Source organism: Pinus tabuliformis, chromosome 6, assembly GCF_031772625.1.
Source record: "Pinus tabuliformis cultivar Carrire ecotype Pingquan chromosome 6, CPIR1, whole genome shotgun sequence".
Taxonomy (NCBI): Eukaryota; Viridiplantae; Streptophyta; class Pinopsida; order Pinales; family Pinaceae; genus Pinus; species Pinus tabuliformis.
In genome coordinates, this window is record NC_142292.1 from 1,529,459,119 (window position 1) to 1,529,471,318 (window position 12,200).

The window sequence follows — 12,200 nt, forward strand, 5'->3', positions numbered from 1 at the left end:
CAATCATGGTGGTAATTGATAGACTTACCAAGTATGCACACTTTTGTGCACTATCTCATCATTTTAAATCCAATACATTTGTTACTACATTTATGAAAACACTTCAAAATATTCATGGAAATCCAAAGATAAAATTTAAGTGACAAAGATCTGATTTTCACTAGAATTTTTTGGACAAAATTATGTTCTTGTATTGGTTCTCAAATATCTCATATATCATCTTATTATCCTCGATTGGGTGGGAAAACTAAGATAGTGAACACATTTTTGGAAGGATATCTTCATTGCTTTATATTTGATAAACAAACACAATGGGTCAAGTGGTTACGTGTAGCTAAATGGTGGTATAACACTTCCTTCCATACTACACCAAAAATGACCGCATTTATGGCACTTTATGGATATCATCCACCATCCATCACATCATATTTAAGAGAAAATTATAAGGTTCAAGTAGTGGAAGATCACATTGAGCATCAACAACAAGCTCTCCAACTCTTAAAGAATAACCTCACTCTAGCACAAGATTGAATGAAACAATAGGAAAATCAACATCAAAGTGAAAGAATTTTAATATAGGTGACTGGGTATTTTTATGGATACAACCATATAAACAAATGTCTCTTAATCAAGCTAAGAAGGATAATAAATTATCACCCAAATACTATGTTCCTTACAAGGTGTTCCAAAATATTGGTACTATGGCATACAAATTGGAGTTGCATGCATATTCCCGAGTACACCCAGTTTTCCATGTTTCATGCTTAAAGAAGGTTATCAGTGACAAGATTCACGTTCAAACAATGTTGCCAGAACTTGATGAAGAAGGAAAAATCATATTTGAGCCTGAAGAAACCACAAAAACAAGAACCTGTTAGCTATGGAATCGATCAATTTCAGAGTATCTCATTAAGTGGAAGAATTTATCCGTGGAAGATTACACATGCGAGGATGATAATTTTATACAAAAGCATCTAGAACTACTAAAGCATTGAAGATAAAACTTTTTTGGAGTAGAGGGGCATGTTAGGTCCCTATAATACTAGTGTATCCCCCTTATTTTTATTTTTGTGCCCATGTAGCCCACATATTGTTATTGTTGTTGTTGGAATTATGATACATATGTTGTACTTGATGGCAACCCACTCATCTCAGATAATAAATTATAGTGTAGAGAAAAGTTCACGCACTTTTATGCAGAGAAAAGTTTATTTCATGTAGAGAAAAAGTTCACGCACTTTCATGCAAGGAAAAGCGCGTATATGTTGGAGAACTTACCTTTGGTCCATGGTAGTTAGTCCTTGGTATTTGAACCTATGAGGAAAAGCGCATATATGTTGGAGAACTTACCTTTGGTCCATGGTAGTTAGTCCTTGGTATTTGAACCTATGAGGAAAAGCGCGTATATGTTGGAGAACTTACCTTTGGTCCATGGTAGTTAGTCCTTGGTATTTGAACCTATGGTTTTGGACCATGGTACGCACTTTCATGCAAGGAAAAGCGCGTATATGTTGGAGAACTTACCTTTGGTCCATGGTAGTTAGTCCTTGGTATTTGAACCTATGGTTTTGGACCATGGTACCTCGTCAAAAGTGTTGATCTCACGCAATTTCATGGTTGGTTCATGGTATTAGTCCGACAGTTTTTGATCCTATGGTTTTGGCCCGTGGTATTGCATCCAAAAGTGTTGATCTCACGTACTTTCATGGTTGGTTCATGGTATTAGTCCAACAGTTTTTTGATCCTATGGTTTTGGCCCGTGGTATTGTGAAAGGCCTAAGACTATAAAAGAGGAAGGAGATCATTTGGCAAAGCATCTTCTGAATTATCGAATATCTGATAAAGTGCTAGATTTGGAATATTGTGATTGGGTTTTGGTGCAGATCTGGATCTGAATGAAGAAGGAACCTGAGCGTAAGGAGAAGGATAAGTTCTATTGATGGGTCAAAATCTTAAGGCTGGAATAGTGGTATCTTTATATGATTTTGATATGTGATATGTGGCATACGCTTGATCTATAAATCTAATAATCTGGGTCTGAATTATTGATGCATGTTTTATTTTACACATGTTATGATCTGGGTATATCTGATGTAACAACTGCAAAGTTATAAGGAAATATTTGCAGATCTGTATGCGGGTTGGCTTTGGTGAAATCAGAGATTGATGATGCAAGTGTAGTTGATGGGTTTTTGATGTTCTTGGATCCAGTTTGAAAATTTATGAAAAGTGGTCCTTGAAAGAAAAGAAGTAGGGGGTTGTAGCTCCCTTCCAGGAGAGACTGGAAAACGAGAGAGAGTTGTAGCTCTCTGCAGGTTGCAGCCTGCGTACTGGTAAAGGACTGCACCAGTACAAAACCATTGTAAAAGGAGTTTCTAATTTGAAAGAAGATAGAGACATATTGCAGCAGGTGGTTTTCACCCACATTGGGTTTCCACATTACATCTTGTGTTCTTTGGTGTGACTATCTGTTTTCTTTGTTCATGCTCATTATTTTATGGTACTGACATGCAAAAATAATTCAAAGAATAAATAAGGAAGATTTATTAAAAGAACTTGATAATACTGATTCACCCCCCCTCTCAGTATTATTTCCAACAATTGGTATCAGAGTAGGTCCTTCAGAGAAGCTTGATCGCTTGAAGGAAGATCATTCATCACGAGCAACTACGAGAGGGAAGCATCAATCAGGCCACCAATTTTTGATGGGACAAACTTCAATTATTGGAAGGTAAGAGTTACTGCCTATCTTCAATCTCTTGGTACAGAAGTTTGGGATATCATAGATACAGGCTACACTTTTCCTTCAGCTACTCCTACAGATACGGCCGAAAAGAAGAAATATGAAACAAATGCTAAAGCAATCAATACTCTGCTGGGATTCTTATCTCAAACAGAATTCGTGAAGGTTATGCAATATAAATCCGCAAAAGAAATATGGGACAAGATTGTCTTGAGCTACGAAGGAGATGAACAGGTAAAGCGTGCTAAACTTCAAACCCTCAGGATTCAGTATGAGAATCTCAGAATGTATAATGATGAAAGTGTGGCTAACTATTTCCTTCGGGTAGATGAGATTGTTAATTGCATGAAAAACTTGGGTGAAGAAATAAAAGAGGCTATTGTGGTTGAAAAAGTTCTAAGATCATTGTCCCCCAAGTTTGAATCTAAAGTGTCTGCAATAGAAGAAAAGGAAAATCTACGAATTCTTACTATGTCTCAGCTACACGGAATTCTAACTGCTTATGAAATGAGAAAGGGAGGTCCATCAGACAGAAGAGAAGCTGCTTTCAAGGCTTCAGGCAAAGGATACTATTATGAAGCAAGTCACGTGCCAGAAGAAGAAGAAGAAGAATCAAATTTTGTTAGAAATCTTCAAAGGGGAACTGGAAGGTTCAGAGGTAAGTTACCTTTTAAATGTTTTGCTTGTGGAAGAGTAGGTCATTATGCTGCAAAATGTCCTCATAAGGATAAAGGAAAGGAACCTGCTAGATGGAACAAGAAACAAATTGCAAATAAGAAAAGCTACTACACTCATGAAGATAGTGATGGTCTATCAAATAGTGACGAAGATGAACGAGGTAATGACTATAAACTCTTAATGGCATTTGAAGATGATGATTACATGGATGCTATAGATGTGGATAGCTTTTGTGAAGAAATTTCTAGACTCAAGACATGTATAGAAGAAAAGAATAGGATCATTGATACTCTACAACTTCAAATTGATGAAAAAGAAAAATATCTTGAAAAGTTAGAAGGTGAAATTGTTGGTCTTAGAAAAGAGATTGAGAAAACAAAGGCTATTAATCTTAAGTTTTTCAAAGGATCTGAAACTCTGGATGAGATCATCAATGAACAACGCTCTCCTCTAAACAAGACAAGTCTGGGCTATAATGGAGAAACTTCTCAAGCATCCACCTCAAAGAGTTATCTTGATGCAGCAAGAAGGAATGAGCAAAAGCACAATGGAGATCACCAAGTAAAGCAGGGACCAATTACAAACAAAGACTATCAGGCAAATCAGGGGAAATCTGTCTTAAGGATGAACAAAAGCTACAACCAGCCACAGGTAAAATCCTCTCAATTTGCTTCAAGAATGAATGACAATAGAAATTACAATCGTTTGGCCGAAAGATTTGATAACCGCAGAAATTTCTTCAATGGACAATGCTTTTCTTGCCATAACTTTGGTCACAAAGCAGCTCAATGTGTTGCATATAAAACGATCATGAATAGAGAAGCTCAAAAACAAATAAGTATGACCGGGATTACAAAAAAGACCTATAACAACTTTTCGGTTCTTGAAAATGAAGTTGAATGTTCTATTTGCAATAACTTTGGTCATGAAGATTCTGAATGCAGGAGCAGGTTTCAGCAGACAAAGGAACAAGCCTCAAGCACCAAAACATGGAGAATAAAGGAACCACAAACAGAAAGATGTGGGATAGCATTTTATGCAGAGGGACAGGAAAATCTATGGTACATTGACAGTGGATGTTCGAAGCATATGACAGGTGATAAAGAAAAACTTGAATCATATTCTGCTCTAGAAAAAGGAAAGAAAGTTTCTTTTGGAAATGATACTCCTGCAACTATAAAAGGAAAAGGCACTGCTCAGTTAAAAGAAATGGTCAAAGCTGGAAATGTTTTGTATGTTGATGGATTGAAACATAATCTTCTAAGTGTCAGCCAGATGTGTGATCAAAGAACCGAGGTGATATTCAGATCAAATGGATGTCTTGTTCGTGATCTTGATACAGGTAAAACAGTGATCAAAGGTAAAAGAACTCCAAATAATCTATACATATTTGAAGAAGGACAACAACAATGCTATCTGAGCAAGGATGATGAGCACTGGTTATGGCACCGGAGGTTGGGGCATCTAAGCTTTTCACAAATAAGGAAAGCATGCAAATATCAGGCAGTTCGTGGTCTTCCAGATATCAAAGTTCCAGACAACACCATATGCAAATCATGTCAGTTTGGAAAGCAAACTAGAACTACCTTTCCGGAAAAGGAAGGATCAGCTAGCATGCCTCTTGAGCTAGTACATACAGATACATGTGGTCCATTCAGGAAAAGGACACCTCGAGGAGAAGAATACTTGATATTATTCATTGACGATTTCTCCAGGTTTGTCTGGTTAGGATTTATGAAGCACAAAGATGAAGCATTCGAAACATTCAAATCCTTTAAAGCCTTGGTTGAAAATGAATCAGGATACAAAATTAAGTGTCTTAGATCCAACAGAGGTGGGGAGTTTACCTCAAATGAATTTTTCGATTTCTGTGAAGAACATGGGATAAGAAGAGAATTCTCTACAGCTAGAACTCCTCAGCAAAATGGACTGGTGGAAAGAATGAACAGAACTTTCCAACAAATGGCTCGTGCTATGCTTGATGAATCTGGAACTCCCGCAACTTTCTGGGGTGAAGTAGCACATGCTGCGGTTATTATTCTCAACAAAACAAATGTCCGAGTGAACAACACTCAAACCCCTCATGAGCTCTGGTATGGTGAGACTCCTTCAGTAAAGCACTTCAAAATCTTTGGGAGAAAATGCTATATTAAAAATACTGATGAGCAACTTGGCAAACTTGAACCTAGAGCAGATGAAGGCATCCTTCTTGGTTATTCTCCACACAGCAAAGCATACAAGTGCTATAATAAAAGACTTGGAAGAATTGTTGACAGCATTGATGTAGTGGTTGATGAGAAGGGATACATTCCTAGGCAAGTAAATCATGAAGATATCGAAGAAGATGAAGGCCATCCTCAAAGACAGAATGATGAAGAAGAAGAACCTCAAGAAGAACCAGAGGAGCAGATAAGGATAGAAGAGAAGACTCCATCCAGATATGTTCAAAAGAATCATCCAGAATCTCAGATTTTGGGACAGAAAGAAGCAGGTGTACAAACAAGAAGAACAATTGCAGAAGCTTCAAGCTATTTGGCATTACTCTCTTCCACTGAACCACAAAATGTGAAAGAGGCATGCAAAGATGAATGTTGGGTCAAAGCAATGGATGAAGAACTTGAGAAGATCGAAAAGAACAACACTTGGGAGCTGGTTCCTAGACCAAAGGATAAGAATGTTATAGGAACAAAATGGGTCTTCAAAAATAAATTGAATGAAAATGGAGAAGTAATTAGAAACAAGGCCAAACTTGTTTGTAAAGGGTATGCGCAGCAAGAAGGAATAGATTTTGAAGAAACTTTTGCTCCTGTTGCAAGACTTGAGGCCATCCGAATGTTCGTTGCTCTCTCAAGCTTTCAAAACTTCAAAGTATTTCAAATGGACGTGAAATCAGCCTTTCTAAATGGAGACTTGGAAGAAGAAGTATACATTGAGCAGCCAGATGGTTTCATTCTTGGAAATGATCCAAATCTTGTATGCAGATTGAAAAAGGCTCTCTATGGCCTCAAACAAGCTCCAAGGGCTTGGTACTATCGTTTGGACAAATATCTTCATCAACAAGGTTTTTCAAAAGGATCAACAGACAACAATCTTTATATAAAAGTTGAAAATGACAAATTGCTGATACTTGTTGTGTATGTAGATGACATTATCTTTGGCAGCAATGAAGAAGCTATGAGTCAAAGCTTTGCCTTGGTGATGCAGAAAGAATTCGAAATGTCCTTGCTGGGAGAACTCACATATTTTCTTGGTTTGCAAATCCAACAAAATGGAGGGATCTTCTTGTCTCAAACCAAGTATCTCAAGCAGATTTTGAAGAAATATGGTATGGAAGAAGCAAAACCAGTATGTACACCCATGGTCACAGGATGTAACCTCAGTGCAAATGATGAATCAGCAACAGTGCATCAACCGACTTACAGATCTATGATTGGAAGTCTACTTTATTTGACAGGTACCCGACCAGACATCATGCATGCAGTGGGAATAGTTGGAAGATTTTAGGCAAATCCAAGGGAAACTCATCTTCAGGCAGTAAAGAGAATCTTCAAATATCTTCAAGGGACTCAAAACTATGGCTTATGGTATCCTAGAGATACAGATCTCACACTTCATGCTTATACAGATGCAGATTGGGCCGGAAGCGTGGATGACAGGAAAAGCACAAGTGGTGGTGCATTCTTTATGGGTTCCAGATTAGTATCTTGGTTCAGCAAGAAACAGAGTTCGATTGCCTTGTCTACAACTGAAGTAGAATATGTTGCTGCTGCATCTTGCTGCACTCAACTCCTTTGGATGATGTAGACCTTGCAGGATTTTCAAATCACTTATACACCACCCATCTCCATCTTATGTGATAATACAAGTGCAATCAACATTTCAAAGAACCCAGTCATGCATTCAAAAACCAAGCACATACCAATCAAGTATCACTTTCTCCGGGAACAAGTGCTTGAACAAAAGGTCAAGTTGGAGTATGTTCCTTCTAAGGAACAGGTTGCTGATATACTCACCAAACCATTGCCTAGGGAGACCTTTGAATACCTCAGGAAAAAGCTGGGGGTTGTTGATGCATCATCTTGTTGTTGAATCTCTTTTGATTGTTGGTTGTACGCAAGGTTCATCTGAAGTATATGCGTACATGTGCTGGGTTGCGGATTGGTCAAAGATCGAATGGCACAGGTTCAGGGGGAGCATATCATGCATTGTTGGCATTATGGAGGAAGTACAGAAGGAGATCATGGATGCTGGTCTGAATATTGCTGCAATACGTCTCTATCTCTTTCATGGTCATGGATTATGGTTCTTCTTTGCAGATCTGGTTTATAGTCAGGGGGAGCATGTTCTTAGGGGGAGCATAACCCTTTGCCCTTGATGTCAAAGGGGGAGAGTGATTGGTTGTTGTTGCCATCAAGTCCAAAGGGGGAGATTGTTGGCGTTATGATACATATGTTGTACTTGATGGCAATCCACTCATCTCAGATAATAAATTATAATGTAGAGAAAAGTTCACGCACTTTTATGCAGAGAAAATTTTATTTCATGTAGAGAAAAAGTTCACGCACTTTCATGCAAGGAAAAGCGCGTATATGTTGGAGAACTTACCTTTGGTCCATGGTAGTTAGTCCTTGGTATTTGAACATATGAGGAAAAGTGCGTATATGTTGGAGAACTTACCTTTGGTCCATGGTAGTTAGTCCTTGGTATTTGAACCTATGAGGAAAAGCGCGTATATGTTGGAGAACTTACCTTTGGTCCATGGTAGTTAGTCCTTGGTATTTGAACCTATGGTTTTGGACCATGGTACGCACTTTCATGCAAGGAAAAGTGCATATATGTTGGAGAACTTACCTTTGGTCCATGGTAGTTAGTCCTTGGTATTTGAACCTATGGTTTTGGACCATGGTACCTCGTCAAAAGTGTTGATCTCACGCAATTTCATGGTTGGTTCATGGTATTAGTCCGACAGTTTTTGATCCTATGGTTTTGGCCCGTGGTATTGCATCCAAAAGTGTTGATCTCACGTACTTTCATGGTTGGTTCATGGTATTAGTCCAACAATTTTTTGATCCTATGGTTTTGGCCCGTGGTATTGTGAAAGGCCTAAGACTATAAAAGAGGAAGGAGATCATTTGGCAAAGCATCTTCTGAATTATCGAATATCTGATAAAGTTCTAGATCTGGAATATTGTGATTGGATTTTGGTGCAGATCTGGATCTGAATGAAGAAGGAACCTGAGCGTAAGGAGAAGGATAAGTTCTATTGATGGGTCAAAATCTTAAGGCTGGAATAGTGGTATCTCTATATGATTTTGATCTGTGATATGTGGCATACGCTTGATCTATAAATCTAATAATCTGGGTCTGAATTATTGATGCATGTTTTATTTTACACATGTTATGATCTGGGTATATCTGATGTAACAACTGCAAAGTTATAAGGAAATATTTGCAGATCTGTATGCGGGTTGGCTTTGGTGAAATCAGAGATTGATGATGCAAGTGTAGTTGATGGGTTTTTGATGTTCTTGGATCCAGTTTGAAAATTTATGAAAAGTGGTCCTTGAAAGAAAAGAAGTAAGGGGTTGTAGCTCCCTTCCAGGAGAGACTGGAAAACGAGAGAGAGTTGTAGCTCTCTGCAGGTTGCAGCCTGCGTACTGGTAAAGGACTGCACCAGTACAAAACCATTGTAAAAGGAGTTTCTAATTTGAAAGAAGATAGAGACATATTGCAGCAGGTGGTTTTCACCCACATTGGGTTTCCACCTTACATCTTGTGTTCTTTGGTGTGACTATCTGTTTTCTTTGTTCATGCTCATTATTTTATGGTACTGACATGCAAAAATAATTCAAAGAATAAATAAGGAATATTTATTAAAAGAACTTGATAATACTGATTCACCCCCCCTCTCAGTATTATTTCCAACAGTTGTGCCCCATAGAATTCCAATATTGTTATTGTTGTTCCCTTACATTAATAATTTTATGTAGGCTCTGATTATATTGTGACCCCTTAGTCTCCTATATATATAAATGAGGTCTTGTCATTTGTATCATCCAAGAATTTTTCATTTATGTAATGTAAAGGAGGTTTCCCCCTTGAAGAGGATAAATTTTAAGTTGTTGATCTATCTTTTCTGTGAGATGGTTTCATAACAAAGGGAGGATGAGAGAGAGAGAGGAAGGGAGAGAGTAATATAGAGAGTGTGTGTGGTGGGAAGGAGGGAGGATGAGAGTGGGAGAAGAAGGGAGGGAGTGAGAGAGAGATGAGGATGAGAGTGGGAGAAGAAGGGAGGGAATGCGAGAGAGAGTTTTTGTGGTGGTGGGGAGAGAGAGAGAGAGAGAGAGAGAGAGAGGGTGTGGAGGGGGAAGGGAGGATGAGACTGGGAGAAGAAGGGAGGTGGTACGAAAGAGAGGAGGATGCGAGTGGGAGAATTAGTGAGAGTGTGTGTGTGTGTGTGTGTGAGAGAGAGAGAGAGGTGTTACAAAGTAATTTGTCATCATTGGTCACCGTCCCTGTTACCCCTTTCCCACACTTTGGAGGACTTATTCCGAGACCTGTGAGCAGTGACATAACTTAAAAACACTTGGATTATGTTCCCCTAAGTATGGACTTCATGTGCCTTGAAGACATCTCCTGCAAAATATCCCTGAAAAGTGCCCTTTTTCCATTAGCTCGGTTCCACAATGTACTACCCGCGCCAATGAAAGAAATCCTCAAAAGAGGGCGCGCCAGTTGGCACTCTGTCTTAGAGTTACACCCGTGCCAACTGAGTTTGGAAAATATTTTTAACAAACGCGCGCCCGGATGTTTTTTCCCTTCAAATCATGAAGTTTTTGAGGATAATGCTAATCTCTTGGATGTCGAGATTCATCATCTATCCCTTACATCTATCCACAATGGCTTTTTGGGGATAATGCCAATCCATAATGGGTGTCTTGATTCATTGTATCTTCTTCCCCTCCTCCATCTATAAAAGCCTGTCCTCATGCATTTGACAAGCTAGTGATAGTGCTAGTTTTTGAGTGATAGTAAGAGTTTTGGAGCATAGGGAGATTATACTGTCAGAAGTCTGAGCTTTGCATTCATAATCAAAGAGAGAGAAAGGCTTGTTGCAAGACATATGTAGCTGTTCGCCCAGCCAAAGGAGGGATTCAACGTCAGAACCTTGGTTGTACTTTTCTCTGTTGATTACCGTTAATAAACGACTATCATTATGGTTCCGATCTTATTGTTCATTATGATAATGTTTGATCTATATCTTTTTTGACCGATATATGGTTGTATTTAGTGGATTTTATGCTTGTATTCGCTTCGTTCTTTGCATGTGCAGGTATCCATTCGCGGAGATCGTGAAGATCGTGACCTGCTGGAGCAAGGGAATGGGAGTATCAACTCTTCCACGACACTAGCGTTGGACTTCAGGTTGGTTCTCATAATCCACTTGCATGGTAGCGTTGATTGATTGTTGCTAGACCCATTTTGGGCTAGTGGGATCGCCTTTGTCCGCAGAGGGGATTTACCTCTCCAACAATTTGGCGACTCCACTGGGGAACGCTATTTGTTGTTTGATTCGTAAACTTTGGACGGAGCCTGAAGTACGGCCAGGTAGCCTTCGAAACGCTATTGCTTTGCATTAGCGAAGTAGATCAACGCCACTTCAGTCAATCTCCGGTTTGGTTTACGAACCGAATAGCTTGGAGTTTGTCTTGCACTTTGGTTTTCTCTTGTTTTCTTGCTTAGATAAGCTTTCTGGGTTGGATTTTTAAGTTGTTTCTTGCTGCTTGATCTGTCTGGATACTGTCGATTAGACCTTGGACTGCTTGATTTATTTTTAAGGCAGCAAACTTTATTAGCGCGTTTTTCTACCTGACAGTCGCGCAAGTGGGCGCAAGTTGCACGAAAGCAACTCGCGCTAATCCCTTAATAACGCGAGTTACAGACTGACATTCGCGCCAGTCCTGTGAACTTTGCCAGTTTGCTTGTTTGGAAACCTTCTAAACTCAGATTTCTGTCTTTTCACATCTTTTTCAGCTACTGGAGTGTGTCAGAGCTTTGTTTGACTGGTTTTTGACCTTCATCCTTCGGGTGTTTTCCTCTTTCCATCGATCTCATATCCCAGCCCTAGAGCATCTAGTGGCTTTGTACGTCGAGCCTTCCGTGGGAGTTTTTGGTTCTTTGATTGCCCAGTCGACTTCTTGGCCGTTTTTTTCACTTGTCTAGTGGTTGTCAGAACTTTTTATTATGTGCTTCTAGCAATCCACCTCTTGTTCGTTTGGATTTCACTTGGCTTCGTTTGGGCTTAGATCACATAGCTCATTGAGGTCTTTGTGATTCTTCTTGGCTTGACAGATTGTCTTGGTGTTTCAGACTTGATTCTATTTTCATTGAGTGAAATTTGTATGTTTACTCTTTGTTATCATCTCTCAAAATTTGTTTAAGTGCATTATGTCATTTAAAAAAAAACAAACGATCTTTTTGCATTGCATTAGTTAGCATTCTTCACTGTTATTAACAATTAGTCACTTTAAAAAGAAAAGAAAAGAAAAAGTTTCATTTATTGCTATTAGCTGCATTAGAATCTTTGTTGATTGTTTGATGATCATTTTGTTTGTTTGAAAGATCTCAACTCTTCTGTAGTTAGCATTCATTGAATGGAATGATATATTTTGGCATATAGCTTGTATTTAGGAAATTGTGAGAGATCACATACAGTAGGACCTGAAAACTGAAACCTAATCAAAGATCAACTGTAAAATGAACTGAATGAATCTAAAAA